General features: G+C 46.5%; 1 protein-coding gene across 1 annotated transcript in view; it reads right to left on the reverse strand.

The window, feature by feature from the left end:
- WDR64 (WD repeat domain 64) overlaps positions 1-16714 on the reverse strand; it is a 2246160-nt gene that overhangs the window by 122909 nt on the left and 2106537 nt on the right. The window lies entirely within an intron of this gene.

The raw sequence follows: 16714 nt of genomic DNA on the forward strand, positions 1-16714 counted from the left end.
AAGGACAATGATGCCCCACTTCTGGCAGGCAGGAGGGTCCCGGCAATAACGTTTGCTGATGATACCCTCCTGCTTTCCAAATCCCCCATGGGGATCCAGAGGATCGTGAACGGATTTGGTCTTTTCTGTCGCCAACACGGGTTGGAGGTGAACACAGAAAAGACCAAGTTCATGATTTTCAATCCTCCCAACAAAGCCAGACCCAACCCCACCTTGGGAACCGTTAGCCTTGAGAGGGTTTCTACCTTCATATATTTGGGGGTAACACTCCAGGAAAACCTCTCATGGGACTGCCAGATAGCCAGATCAAGGGTAAAACTGTCCCAGCTATCGGGTGCAATTCTGAAGGTGGCAAATACCTTCACTTTTAAGCCTTTAAGCCCGGCCCTGGAAACATATAGGACTCAAGCTAAGGCAGCAGCCATGTACAGCAGTGAGTTATGGGGCTATAAAGCAGGGAAAGACTTGGCAGGAGTAGAAAACAATTTTCTAAGACGCCTACTTGGTCTCCCGCAAGGCACGCCACTTTTGCCCCTAAGACTAGACATGGGTCTTCCCTCCATTGATGAAGAGCTTGTGTCAAAGCCCGTGAAGTTCTGGCACCGGCTATGGTCCACTGACGAACTACACCATTACAGACAGGACCTTATTCATGTCATGAGCCTGAACCGCAACAGCAAAATCCCCTGGCTCGCTTTTGTCAAGAACGAATTGCTCAGTATGAACTTGCCAGAGCTTTGGGACGATCCTGCTCGAGGTTGCCAAAGGATTTCCCGCAAAGCCCTGACCCAAATGTACAAGGACAAGAGCCTGTCACTTATGGTAAATGCTCACAATAGCGGCGCGTTTTATGGAATCCAAAAATTCTTATGTTTTTGAACCCTTCATGGATTTTATTTTTCCTGTACTGGCGAGGAAATTGTTTGTGCAATGGAGGTTTGGCACACTCCCTACTAAAACCTTCACTTGCAAATGGACTAAATGGGGTGACAAACTGTGCCCATGCTGCAACACCCATGAGGAAGATGACCTTCATATAATGTTTGTATGCCCTGCCTATCACAGACCCAGGAAATACTGGATAGCACCGCTCTGCAGAAACCTGGGGTTCAGGAAGTACTTACAGGCATACAGGGTTATGAAAACTAGCACTCTGGGCCACATTGTGTTTGCCATATCTAAATTTCTAATGGCAGCATGGATAATCAGAAAGGAAATAGCCCTCTGAACCATGGTACTCTCTTGCATCCTCTATTCCTCGCTGGTCGAGAAGAGACTCTTCTATATGTATTTAATATTGTATTTTAAATGTATGTATTGTATTTTTACTGCATCTTTTATGGTCTATATGGCCGAAATAAAGAATTTTTGGATTGGATTGCTTTAAAACATTTTTTTGAGGGGAAAATATTCCCTTCTGGGTCATGCCACAAATGGGTGAGACCCATGTCCGCTAAGGTAGCCTTAATCCTTTGTAATCAAGATATTTTAGTAGTTTTATCAGCATTTCTAATATGCTTAACAGCTTGCGCAAAAGGTGCCAACTCTGGGGTATTCCAAAGCCTTCGCCAATAGGCAAGAGGTCTAAAGTCCGCGGCCCCTTCAAACGGAATACACCCCAAATCTTGATATAATGGCCTAAGAGGGGTGGACTGAGGGAGGCCGATCAATGCCCTCAGAAACTTATCCTGCACTTGGACTAAAGAAGCTACATTTTCAAACCCCCATAGTTCAGCACCATAAATTATTGAGGCCCTAACCTTCCCCTAGTATATAGCTAAAACGAGAGAAACTGGTTTAGTTTGAGATAAACTGTGTTCTTTCAAAAAGCGCCCCCTACCAGTTGGTTGAGCCTTAGGACTAGCAAATCCATCTGTGGCTTCCAATTCATCCTTTTGCCCATTATAACACCTAAATATGTAAACTAATCGGTTTGTTTGAGATTTTCGGTGTTCAATTCTACTCTAGCTTTGACAGATTTATACTTATGCAGCACCATAAACTTTGTTTTGTCGACATTGACAAGAAGATCGTGGTCCTTGCAAAAAAGACTAAATCTATCGAGGGCTCTTTGCAGACCGACTTGTGTTTTAGACAAAATTAAGGTGTCCTCTGCAAACATTAAAAGAGGTACCCTCGAACCAGCGAGAGTGGGAGCATCTGTAGGGTAGTCAGTATAATATGAGATAACAATGTTAGTAAACAAAGAGAAGAGGGTAGGGGCTAGACACACCCCTGCCGAACTCCCTTGTTAACAGGGAAAAGTTAAGTAACCTCACCCTGTTTACCCCACCGGACTTGGGCATAAGTAGATTTGTGTATTTTATGATAAATGATAAAATCTCAACAGGCAACCCCACTTCCGTAAGTGTGTTCCATAGCTTACTACGGGGCACTAGATCAAATGCTGATTTAAGATCTATGAACGCTGCATAAAGAGTGGCCGCAGCTAGCACCATGGTATTCCAATATATCATCATGAATCTAAAAACGTGGCCGATTGTGCTAACATGGGAACAAAATCCTGCTTGATAGGTGGATAAAATTCCATTGTCATCAATCCACCTATTAACCCTACTTAGCACTAATCTAGACACCAACTTTTGCATAGAATCAATATGGCTAATGGGCCGATAATTAATTGGGCTAGCACGATCCCCTTTTTTAAATATGGGGACAATCTCAGCCCCGTGCCAGGATTCCAGTATTGGAACTCCTTTTGCCAGTCCATTGGCGAAAATGGAAACATATTTCAATCAATTTGTCAGTTAAGCTTTAAATATGTCTGCCGGAATGCCATCTGGACCCGGAGCTCTACCTGCAGCTACCCTGTCTAATGCGTGTTCTATTTCCACTAAAGTAAATGTTAGAACTGAGTCAGGGGCAACATTCTGATACTGTTCACAATCATTTCCATGCAAGGAGAATTGGCTCTGATAATGAGCAACCCAAGCTTCTAGGGGGACATTGTTAGCTGGTACCAGACCAGCATTATCACTACCCCTCCTAATGAGTTGCCAGAATCGACACCAGTTTTTCCTAGAACTTGCCTAAAATAGGTCCCTCCATCTACTTTCGTCAAAAGCCTTCTTTGCCCGATATTAGGTAGCCTTATATTCACGCCTCAGTATCCTTACCTCCTGAGTTAAACCTACCCTATTGCTTTTGATAAAGCCCTATAGGCATTCTTGCATTTTCCATCATACCATTCTGCTGATATAGGCACAAAAGGCCTATTGGCTCTTATTTTTGGTTTCATAAAAAAGGATCTCAACTTTGCAAACAGGGTATTGTGAACTGCTAACAAGGCTGTAAAAGTATCCTCACAAGCCTGGAGTAGTGAGAGATGATTCAGAAAGGGGGGTAGTGATGAACAGAGTGTCTGAATTAGGCAGACCACTCTTACCCAGTCCAAAGATCAGGGCTTCATCTATCACAGTTTTTTAGCTCACTGCACCATCCCAGCTCAGAACCTGGCTACATGCAAATTAGTCAGTCCCTGGCCCAGTGCATCATGGGAACAGGGCAGACCAAACTACGAAGCCAATTCTTATACCGGGAAGGAAACAAGCTTCTGGGGACCGGTTTCTGGCATTTCAGCCGTCTTCGGCCCGGCTTGCCTGAAATCTGATGGTGCAGTGAGCCAGGGACTCATGTCTGAGTATACCCTTCCACGCTTATGGTGGACAAAATGATTCAGAAAAGGGGGTGGTGATGAACAGAGTGTCTGAATTAAGCAGACCACTCTTACCCAGTCCAAAGATCAGGACTTGATCCATCACCGTTTTTTAGCTCACTGCACCATCCCAGCTCAGAACCTGGCTACATGCAAATTAGTCTGTCCCTGGCCCAGTGCATCATGGGAACAGGGCAGACCAAACTACCTAGCCAATTCTTATACCGGGAAGGAAACAAGCTTCCGGGGACCGGTTTCTGGCATTTCAACCGTCTTCGGCCCGGCTTGCTTGAATCCTGATGGTGCAGTGAGCAAGGGACTCATGTCTGAGTATACCCTTCCACGCTTATGGTGGACAAAATGATTCAGAAAAGCGGGTGGTGATGAACCGAGTGTCTGAATTAAGCAGACCACTCTTACCCAGTCCAAAGATCAGGGCTTGATCCATCACTGTTTTTTAGCTCACTGCACCATCCCAGCTCAGAACCTGGCTACATGCAAATTAGTCTGTCCCTGGCCCAGTGCATCATGGGAACAGGGCAGACCAAACTACTAAGCCAATTCTTATACCGGGAATGAAACAAGCTTCCGGGGACCGGTTTCTGGCATTTCAGCCGTCTTCGGCCCGGCTTGCTTGAATCCTGATGGTGCAGTGAGCAAGGGACTCATGTCTGAGTATACCCTTCCACGCTTATGGTGGACAAACGGATTCAGAAAAGGGGGTGGTGATGAACAGAGTGTCAGAATTAAGCAGACCACTCTTACCCAGTCCAGAGATCAGGGCTTGATCCATCACTGTTTTTTAGCTCACTGCACCATCCCAGCTCAGAACCTGGCTACATGCAAATTAGTCTGTCCCTGGCCCAGTGCATCATGGGAACAGGGCAGACCAAACTACCAAGCCAATTCTTATACCGGGAAGGAAACAAGCTTCCGGGGACCGTTTTCTGGCATTTCAGCCGTCTACGGCCCGGCTTGCTTGAATCCTGATGGTGCAGTGAGCAAGGGACTCATGTCTGAGTATACCCTTCCACGCTTATGGTGGACAAAATGATTCAGAAAAGGGGGTGGTGATGAACAGAGTGTCTGAATTAAGCAGACCACTCTTACCCAGTCCAAAGATCAGGGCTTGATCCATCACCGTTTTTTAGCTCACTGCACCATCCCAGCTCAGAACCTGGCTACATGCAAATTAGTGTGTCCCTGGCCCAGATACTCTGTCCATCACCACCCCCTTTTCTGAATCGTTTTGTCCACCATAAGCGTGGAAGGGTATACTCAGATGTGAGTCCCTTGCTCATTGCACCATCAGGATTCAAGCAAGCCGGGCCAAAGACGGCTGTGATGCCAGAAACCGGTCCCCGGAAGCTTGTTTCCTTCCCAGTATAAGAATTGGCTTGGTAGTTGGGTCTGCCCTGTTCCCATGATGCACTGGGCCAGGGACAGACTAATTTGCATGTAGCCAGATTCTGAGCTGGGATGGTGCAGTGAGCTAAAAAACGGTGATGGATCAAGCCCTGATCTCTTGACTGGGTATGAGTGTTCTGTTTAATTCAGATACTCTGTCCAACACCACCCCCTTTTCTGAATCGTTTTGTCCACCATAAGCGTGGAAGGGTATACTCAGATGTGAGTCCCTTGCTCATTGCACTATCAGGATTCAAGCAAGCCGGGCCAAAGACGGCTGTGATGCCAGAAACCGGTCCCCGGAAGCTTGTTTCCTTCCCAGTATAAGAATTGGCTTGGTAGTTTGGTCTGCCCTGTTCCCATGATGCACTGGGCCAGGGACAGACTAATTTGCATGTAGCCAGGTTCTGAGCTGGGATGGTGCAGTGAGCTAAAAAAACGGTGATGGATCAAGCCCTGATCTCTTGACTGGGTATGAGTGTTCTGTTTAATTCAGATACTCTGTCCATCACCACCCCCTTTTCTGAATCGTTGGAGTAGTGAGAGGGCAATAAGGGAATCTACAAGCGCTGCCTTAATTTGACTCACAGTTCCCTCATCCACGGACACCTGTGCCCACTTTAACCTGCGGCAGTCAATGGACTTAATGACATCAGCTGTTACCATGTCCATGCTGCCGATCGTGGCCGAACAGCAATTCACATCTTATGTCAATGACAATGGGTCGTGGTCACTCTGTGGTATTGGGTTCCCAAGGCCTACATGCTCCGCAGAAATACCCACTTACACCAAAAGAACTGTTGGCACGGAAACTGAAAAGTACAAAATACAAGTTTATTAAGACCCCATGGGGTGGTGGTACATTCCTACAGCACCCTTCGGCAATGCAAGAAGTATCACACCAAACGTTGGTGTGAGTCCTTCTTTTATACAATTTACAGGTAATAAAAAGGTAGGCGGTACGAGGTTACAGGGTTTAGGTACATATATGGTCATTTTTGGAGCACAGCCAACTCATGGGAGGGGTTACAACTCCACTGGTCAGTTTTGGCAGAGCATTCCTGAGGGGTGACTGGTCAGTTGGAACTGCGCATGTACAGGCTTGACCGTTACTAAAAATAGCCTGTTGCTGGGCAAACTCGAGTGGTCAGCGGCACGGACAAAGGACTAAAGGGCATGCTGACCACGAGGTTGCTCATTCCCTAAAATGGCCGCCATAGCATACAAAATGGCGTTTTCGAATAAGGCCAAGTTAAGGGAAATAACGTGTAGCAAAGCTAAGCGCTAACCCGGCCATTGTCAAATTACGACAGACGACCCTTTTAGCGTTTAGCTGAAGCTACCTCATAGTGGACGTAGTCGGGATACTCGTCTTCGATATCAATTGACATTATTTGAGCTACTTCTTTATGAAGCATCAATTCCTTTTGGGCAAGAGCTCGTCTAGATGGAATACAAGCTGATAAACACATAGAACATAATGCAGGGCCACATTGTATACATAAACACACAAAGAATAATATTCCAACTATGATACATAAGATCGTCAGTAGCTTCCAGCCCAAAGTACTAAGCATTGACCAGAACCACCCTGAAAGGGTCCATGTACCATTGTCCGGGTGTATTTCAGCAGCAATTTTGTGGAGTTTGGAAATGGCATCATATACAGATGGCGAGTTATCAGGCACGTAAACACAACAGCTACTTCCGATAATTCTACATGCCCCCCCTCGATCGGCTAGAACCACATCAAGAACCATTCGGTTCTGAAGTGTAACAATTCTGGATTTGAAGTTCTTCCGTTATATTTCCCAATGCAAAAGCGGTATCATTAGCTACAGCCTCAACAACACGGGTCAGTCGTCGTATTTTTCGACTATTTAAAGCAGCTCCCACAAAGGAAAACAATCCCAAATTGAAACCTACATATTGTTGTAAAGCAGTATCGGTCTGGTCAATATCATCCAAGACCACAGCACGTCTAACTCTATTTAACACAAAATCATGGTATAAAACATAATCATTATGGTACATTGGTGGGGCAATGAATACAGGTGGCAATACAAAAGAGATATAGCATGTACCTAGCCATCCTAACGGGAGCTGATGATAGCCTTTATTACCACAAATGAAGTATGTGTTTCGGGATGCCACAAATGATATGCCATTCGGACTGTCAAATGTAAGTGTGGTGTTACATTCACTTTTTCCAACCGGGATTGTACCTTTATTACGTATACAGAGATCAGCCTTAGTATCTATAACATTAATGACATGGGAGCTGGACATGTTAATGTTCCGTTGATTGCTGTAAATTCGGGGTGCAGACACGTTGTCAGGGCGGTACTCTTCCCATTCAAATCGAGTACCCTCAGCTTGTGGATAGCCGTCCCGATCATGATAGCATATCTTGTTTAAACGGAAAAGCACCCCCCCGTTTGTTGGCCATCGTAGAGTGAATAAAAGAGTATACCAAGCATTGCAGGAACCATTATGGGAAAACGGGAGTGGGATGAGCGGTCTGCCCCCTTTCTTCTGATGCCCAGGCAACATCCCACACACCCAACAGTTAGAAGTGTTCGTCATATTGTGAGTATGATGCAAGATTTGAATGAAGCTATTGTTCAAGTAAGTCCATCGGTGCCGTTCTTCATGATAGGGTAAGGTGAAGTGAAAATGTTCAGATGGAGCCGAGGTAGTCGGCAGCAAATGTTCTCGTACAGGCACCACAAGTTCGACTATCCAGGCTATCACTGCTATCACCACAATTGTCAGTACGAACAAGATAGCACCAAGAATTCGCTTGTCTCGTGATGCAGAAGACGCCATAGTTCAAAAAGTTCACAATGTCTCAAATACACAACTACAAAAAAAAATAAAAACGTTAGTGCTGAGCTCCGAGGTAGCCGTTGTTTTCTTCTCCGGGGTCAAGACGGGTGTTGCTACTCTTGGCAGAACTGATTCCCCCCCCCCTTGAGATTCCCGGCTTCCGTTTCACAAACCCCAGAGCGGTAACCAACCAGTCTCGCACAAAAAAAAATCTTCTTCCTATCTTGGCCGCAGGTCGTAGCGCTGTCGTCCAGAAACAGTGGGGTCCGGGAAGGCTCCCTCAGATTCGGCCGACGTTACAGCTGGGCTCTTTTCTTTGTCCAAGATCTCTTTGTAGTCGGACAACACAGTAGGATTCACCAGGTCCGGAGAGACGCGACGGCAGTGAGTTGAATGCACCCACCGCTTTCTGTTGGTCACTCGCACAGCCGTTCGAGTCGCCAGGAGAACTTGCTCGGGGCCACGCCACCTCGGTTCCAAGCTGTTCGTTCTCTCAAACGACTTTATCATAACGTAATCTCCAGGACGGAGATTATGAGCCTCTCCAATGGAATTGTCAGGGAGCGCTTCTCGAACCTGTTGGTGAATAGAAAGCAAATCATTTGTTAATCATGCCAAATAATCGTTCATCATTATACAAGGCACATCATGTAACAATCGCGGCTTGGGAACTCCCCATATGTTCATAGGCCTTCCAAACACCACTTCATACGGTATGAGGCCAGTTCGGGAGTGGGGCACTGATCTAAGAGAGAGTAATGCTAGCGGCAAGGCATCCGGCCACTTCAATGATGTGGACGCCACAATCTTAGCCAGTTTCAATTTCAACGTGGCATTGTACCGCTCGACAAGACCTGCTGACTGAGGGTGGAACACAGCATGAAACTTCTGCTGAATCCCCAGTCCCTTTAGCACATACTCCACAATTTTCCCAACAAAATGAGGACCATTATCGCTCCACAAAAATTTGCAAACTCCAAATCGAGGGAAGTACTCTTTGAGCAGAACCTTAGCTGTTGTCAAAGCTGTATTATCTTTCGTGGGGAAGGCCTCAACCCATTTGCTAAAACCACATACCACCACTAAGACATACTTAAGGTTATTGCAACGCTCGAGCTGGATGTAATCCATTTGAAGTACCTCAAATGGTGCAGAAGGTGGAACGAACCCTCCTTTCGGAGTATGCGTCCCTTTTGCAGGATTGTGCTGTAAACATATCAAACAAGTCTGCACTACTCTCTTAGCAGTATTGGCAATCTCAGGATGCTCCCAAACTCGTGTTAACAATCGAGTGATTGCAAGAGCCCCCACATGTGCCAACCCATGTGTCATCTGGACCATCGCTTGCAAGTAAGCTGCAGGCAATTTCCATCTCTCCATGTCCTTACTCCTCCAACAACCCTCGTCATCCAGTACCCCTTCTGCTGCCCATGCTGCAAGTTCCGCTTCAGTCGCTGATTTTTGGATGTCTAGTATCTCTGCTCTAGCATCATGCCATCGCTCGGCCTGCGACTTCGCTACATACATGGGGGAGTCATTTCGAGACATAGCTGTTTGTCTTGCTATACTGTCTGCAAAGGCATTGCCTTGTCCTACTTTGTCAGTGACCTTTTTATGTGCACTGCATTTAATTATCGCTACTTTCTTTAGGCAAAGCAACGCGTTTAGGAGATCATGCACTAGTTCTCCGTGCATAATGTGTACTCCATGAGAGGTCAAAAACCCACGCTCTCTCCAGAGTAAGCCGAAGTCATGCGCTATTCCGAAGGCGTACCGGCTGTCTGTGTAGATGTTCACACATAGGCCAGCACTCAGTTCGCAGGCTCTTGTCAAGGCTATCAGCTCCGCTGCTTGAGCCGATTTCTGAGATATTCGTGCTGTTTCTACCACCGTCTTAAGTGTCGTGATCGCATATGCTGCAGAAGTCGTGCCATCTGGCAGCCTCAAACACGATCCATCAACCCACAGTTCCCCATCCACATCTGGAAGTGGCATATCCTGTAAGTCGACACGACCCTTTGTTTGTTCCTCAGTCAGGAAAACACAATCATGATGTTTTTCCTCCTGGCCCTCTTCGACCGGATAAGGCAATAAAGTGGCAGGGTTCAGGGTAGCACATCTTTTCAGTGTGATATGTGGCGCCAGGAGTGTGAGCTCATATCCTGTTAAACGTGCACTCGTAAGATATTGAGTCTTTGTTTGATTTAACAAAGCATCTACTGCATGGGGAACTAGCACCAACAGTTTGTGCGATAAAACTATTCCCTCACTCTGCCGTATAGCAACTGCTGTTGCTGCAACTGCTCGGAAGCACCCAGGTAACCCTCGTGCTACAGGATCAAGAATGGCTGAGAAGTACGCGCATGGCCTCTGCTTGTCCCCGTGTGCCTGCACTAACACTGATAACGCGCACCCATCTTTCTCGTGCACGTACAATGTGAAAATCTTTGTGTAATCTGGTGTACCTAACACGGGTGCAGAGCAAAGGGCCTGTCTCAATTGTTCAAAAGCATTCTGACATTCATCTGTCCATTCAAGGGGCATTGGTGTCGTTTTGGACAGTAACGCTAACAAAGGTTTGATAATGTGCGAAAACCCCATAATCCACTGTCTACAAAAGAACGTTAGTCCTATGAAGGCGCGTACATCTCTCTGAGTGCGGGGGACTGGTGTGTCTAAAATCGCCTGAATTCGATCTGATGTTAATGCACGCCCCTCCTTAGACAAAAGATGACCGAGGTAGGTCACCTTGGGTCTACAGTATTGTAGCTTTTTCTTAGAGACTTTATGATTATTCTGAGCCAAAAAGGAAAGCAAAGCAAGCGTACTCTCCTCACATTGTGCATAAGTGTCTGCAGCCAACAGGAGGTCATCAACATACTGTATAAGGGCTACTCCGGATTGCAATTCAAAAGAGTCAAGCTGTCTTTTCAAAGCCTGGCTATAGATGCTAGGACTCTCAGTGTAACCTTGGGGATTGACAAAATCTACACGATTTATTATTTAACGTGAAGCCAAATAAGTATCTGCTGTCGGGATGGATGGGAATGGAAAAGAATGCGTTTTTAAGATCAATGACAGAAAAGGTCGTCGCTGTTGGAGGGACCAATGTAAGCAATGTCGTGATATCAGACACCACCGGGTATTGAGGGATGACAATTTTGTTAATTTCTCTCAAATCAATAATAAATCGATAGACTTTGTCGTCAGTGTCTTTCTTAAGGATCGGAAGAATAGGGCTATTACAGACATTGTAAGGAACTTCCTCCACTACTCCTGCAATGATAACATCCTGAACAATGTGCGTCAGGGCAATTTCACCTTCCCTAGAGATCTTATACTGTGGTACTCGTGGCAAAAGTACTCCCTCCTTGACAGTAATTCGAATAGGTGGAATAAGCATCTGTCCCACATCCGTATCTGAGGTCGCCCACAACGTGTGCGGGAGAGAGGCTAATGCTTCAATTTCCTTCATTGTACAAAATGTGTCTGAATCTGGGTAATTGTCATTCAAAATAACCCGCACTCCTTCAGGAGCGCAGCGTATCGTTGCTCGAAAGTATTTGAGCAAATCAATGCCCATAATGTTATCTGGAGTGTGAGGTGACAACAAAAATGGACAAAAGCTGAAAAATTTGTCAATGCAAAGTGCAAGAGGTTGTGATAATGGGCTAGGAGAGGGTGTGCCATCAAACCCTATACATGTTATCGTTTCGCCAGACAGGGGAGTCCTTGAAACCAAGTTTTTGGACAAAGCACTACGAGTAGCTCCTGTGTCAACTAAAAACTGATCAGTAGAACCCAAAATGCCCGCTGATACATATGGACCTCTTTGATCTACTGGCACTTCAACTGATTCCATACCCCATCCTACGCAGTCCTATGCATGCACATAATCCTGATGCTCCACATTCTCACCCTCCAATATCTGATATTGATTTCGTCTATCAAAAGTATTTCGTTCATCCTGACCACGGCCCCTCGTTTCAAACCTACCACGATCACTTCCGCCACCTCTCGCTCCTGAATAATTATTCCTCGACCTTCCACCTCCTCGACCACGCTGACTACGTTGCTCACGAAGTACCGGACAATCTTCAGCCCAATGCCCAAACTCTTTACAATATGCACATTGGTCCTCAGCAATGTCAGTACGACCGTACGACGCATTACCCCCTCCTCGCCTGCCTCTGTCATTTCTTCTAGATTGCGCACCGCGAACCTGCGCCAACATCACCTTCGTTTTCAATCCCTTCGTTTTCTTATCTACACTTTCCTTAGCCTCTAATTCCTGCCGCTCATAATACTGAGCCATAGTTAACAAAGACGCAGGGGTCGCCGTGGTCCAGGAACTTTCACTCGTTTTTAACCGCTTTGCAATCTCCGGTAGGAGATTGGCCACATACTTATCAACAAACAGATGCCTACCCGTATCATCTGTTAACGATTGACCACTGTAATCATGAAACGCTTCCTCGAAACGTGTAAAGAAATCTGATACCGATTCATCTGGCTTTTGTGTGCACGAAGCTAACATAGTCCAATCGATCTTTTTAGGAGGAACAAGCGTTTTTAGTTTGTTCAAAATAGCTGCTGGGAGGTCTAAAATTAAATCACATGGTTTGCATGCAGGTTCCCTGTCTAAGTCAGCCTGGCTTATCTCCTTCCAAGTTGCCCCAAACGTCGTTTGATGATTAGTTTTACGAATCGACCTCCACATATCAGGCGGAAGAATTAACCCAAAGAAGAGATCTATATCAACAAGAGATATAACACAAGAGGAAATGGCCCCTTCCACCCCTTCGTAGAATGCGGCTGGATTTTTACGAAGATCAGGTAAAGCGTTTTTTAGTGCCATAACATCTGCTCTATTCCAAGGCGTATACACCCAATTATATATAAAATACCCCTTTGCATTTGCCGATGTTTTATCATCATCCGTACCGGCCCCTTTAGGGGGAACATACAAAGGTGCAGCTTCACGCATAGGCATAACATGCACTTTAGAATTCTTATCTGAACCCCGGAGAGAACACTCCTTAGACTGCTCCGTCGACCCCGGCACGGGCTCCTTATCTTTTTTCCCTTCTTCCCGCAATTTGGATGCCTCATCCCGTAGCTGGAGCAGTCGCGTGAAAAGGTCATTGACATCTGCAAATACAAATAAACCTTTATCCAAATTCTCACGATGGACTGACACAACCTTAGGTTCTAGGGTCTCTGAATATTTACGAAATCAAGTAATAACTTCATCTGCAAAAGTATTCAAAAAACACATCAATTCTCGTTCTGTCCACTTACTCCTTTCAGCTACAACTTCTGACACAGTTATATGATTCAAATTTAATTTTCTAGCAAAACTACGCAAATCCGCGGCTCCCTCCGCAGATAACCTGACACTCGACTTATCCGTCTTATCCGACTTATCCTGTTCTTCATCACCAGAATCTTCAGTCGGAGCCGTAGGCTGAACATACGAAGGTGGAGATCGATCTAATAACGAAAAATCATCAATTTCATTATTAAGGACAGGATAAAGCGGTCGTCGAATAGAAAATTGACCGGTCGTTTGCAGATTACGTTCCCGTGCCTCCCTCTCTTTCTTTTCCTGCGCCTCCTTTTCCTCAAGCTGTAAAGCTTTATCTCGAGCAGCCTTGCGCTGCTCTTTGTCCGCCAAGGCAACTTCAAGCTTCATACGTTCACGCATTGCTTTCTCCCACATTCGCACACAATCAAACATATCCTGTCTAGACCTGCGCTGAAACAAACATTGCTCCACAAACTGAACCTTTCTCAAATCAAACGACCCATGTAGTGGCCATTGCAACTCAGGATCGGTTCTAGTGTATTTATGCCATAATTTACTGTACAGTATAGGGGGAAGGCCGAATTTCACATACATCTCACGATTGGGAGTTCCCTCTGGAGGAGCCGGCTGAGATTCCGCTAACCTAATTGTGGTACCATTTCCAAGACAGCACATCCCTCGGAGTGTGCTTAAAACAGGCATGTTCAAAAAGTACCACGAAAGCGTGATACCATAAAAATGGCACTTACAGTACTTCACACAAATGTGCCGCTCAGAGTACAAACAAAATTAGAGAAACATCTCTACATGCCTGCCTATGTGGAGTGCACTACACATATATATATTCAAAGTTCACAAAGTCAAAATGTTAGCTAACTCAAATCGTAGTCACAATCATAGAACTTCAGTAAGCGTCCGTAGACTACCTTACCGATCACAAATCTTACCCAATCTCAAATATCCAGATTCCAACTGCCAAGGTCTTTAATCGAATCAGCCAAACGGGCACTGTACAGCAACGCAGACGATCAGGATCTCAGTCGGAGACCGGCGCCACCTGGAAGGTCAGATCAGAAGGAAGGAAAGAAAACACTGTGGGTGCCAAGACTCGGGTCACTCAGTGGCAGCGTACGCGTCCATGGCGAGTTTCCAATCCTTCGTCACGACCTCTCCTTCGGGCATCCGAGTCGCCGATGAGTCCCTTCGTGGTCGCCAATTTGTGGTATTGGGTTCCCAAGGTCTACATGCTCCGCAGAAATACCCACTTACACCAAAAGAACTGTTGGCACGGAAACTGAAAAGTACAAAAGACAAGTTTATTAAGACCCCATGGGGTGGTGGTACATTCCTACAGCACCCTTCGGCAATGCAAGAAGTATCACACCGAACGTTGGTGTGAGTCCTTCTTTTGTACAATTTACAGGTAATAAAAAGGTAGGCGGTACGAGGTTACAGGGTTTAGGTACATATATGGTCATTTTTGGAGCACAGCCAACTCATGGGAGGGGTTACAACTCCACTGGTCAGTTTTGGCGGAACATTCCTGAGGGGTGACTGGTCAGTTGGAACTGCGCATGTACAGGCTTGACCGTTACTAAAAATAGCCTGTTGCTGGGCAAACTCGAGTGGTCAGCGGCACGGACAAAGGACTAAAGGGCATGCTGACCACGAGGCCGCTCATTCCCTAAAATGGCCGCCATAGCATACAAAATGGCGTTTTCGAATAAGGCCAAGTTAAGGGAAATAATGTGTAGCAAAGCTAAGCGCTAACCCGGCCATTGTCAAATTACGACAACTCTCTGTCCTTTTTACAACCTCCATGTCCATCACCCTTTGCCAAAATTCTAAATTAACAAGAAAATAATCAATCCTACTACCTTTTAGCCAACTTAAGCAAGTGGGTTGCCTTTGTCGTCCGAGATAGTTCTTCCATTAACCGCACGGAGCCCCCTCTCCAGAGTTAGGCTTTTTAACTGAAGGGCAGCTTCAGTCCGTTTCTTAATTGGTGCCAACGTTGGGGAGGGGACACCCCAAATAGCATCCTCATCGCTAGTTAGGTTCCCGTCTTCCATACGGAGTGGTTCGAACGCGCAGTTAAAATCCCCACAATAATTCGGTTACAAGTCCCTTCCAATGTTTTAATAAATATATTCAAACTAGAGATGGTCATAGATGCGTTCCACCTATTAGCCCCATGGCATAGACATTTATCAATATAAAGTCAGGGCCACACTCTGAGGTTATTTTAATGGCCTGAATATCCGGGGTGTCCAAAGCAAGGTCTTCTACCAGGAAACCCATCCGTTGCTTGACATGGATAATCAGGCAACCTGATGGGCACCCTTTACTGCTAGCAATTGCAGGTTTAGCAAATGCCAAGAAACCTGGCCCTAAAATAGTTTCCAATGACCAAGTCTCCTGGAAAACAACAATGTCGTAAGGCTCAATAAAATTAGACCAATCGGAGGAACTAGTCTTTGAAAGCAACCCCGCAATATTCAATGTGAGAATGCTTAGTGATCCAAGGGTAGAGTCTACACCCTGTTCTTGCTATGGCAAATCCTCAGAACTCAGTAGCCCACTACCCATTGCAGACCGACAGTGTGAATTCTTCCCATGGACAGTATCAAGGTGAATAACAATGCTATCTACCCCAGATGGTACTGCAGACCCCCGGGACCACGCACACAATTCAGCGAAGACATCGCCGATTTCATCAGCCCGCACACCCTCCTCTCCGCTGACTACATCCTCCTCGGGGACCTCAACTTCCACCTGGAGAACAACAACGACCGCAACACCACCACCCTGCTGGACAACCTCGCCAACCTCGGTCTCAAGCAGCTGGTGGACACCCCCACCCACTACGCGGGACACACACTCAACCCCGTGTTCTCATCCAGCAAGGACATCGCCTTCAGCCACGCCACTGGACTTCACTGGACGGACCACAGCTGCATCCACTTCAGCTTCAGAAGGACCACGATCCACCACCACCAGCAACAGGTTGCACGCAGAAGCGGGAACAAGATCACAGCCGACCAGCTCGCGACCTCCCTGAGCATGAACCCTCCCACCAGCGCAACAAACCCAAGCCAGGCGGCCACCAACCTCGCGAAGTGGATCAGCAACTGCGCAGACGACCTCGCCCCTCTGAAGACCCCGCCTAGCACACCCGGTAGCAAGAAAGCCCCATGGTTCACCGACGAACTCAAGCGCTCCAAGAAGAACTGCCGAGCCCTCGAGAGAACCTGGCGCAGAGACCCAACACCGGACAACATGACTGCCCTCAAGCTCGCCACCAGAAAACACCACCAACTCATCCACGCCACCAAGAAAACCGCATTCAAGGAACGACTGGACAACAACGCACACGACAGCAAGGAACTCTTCAACATCGTTAAAGAGCTCTCAAACCCCAACGCCGGAAACAACAACATCACCCCTTCGCAAGACCTCTGCAACTCCCTCGCCTCCTACTTCCACAACAAGAT

This window comes from Lissotriton vulgaris, chromosome 6 (genome assembly GCF_964263255.1).
Source record: "Lissotriton vulgaris chromosome 6, aLisVul1.2, whole genome shotgun sequence".
In the NCBI taxonomy this organism is placed as follows: Eukaryota; Metazoa; Chordata; class Amphibia; order Caudata; family Salamandridae; genus Lissotriton; species Lissotriton vulgaris.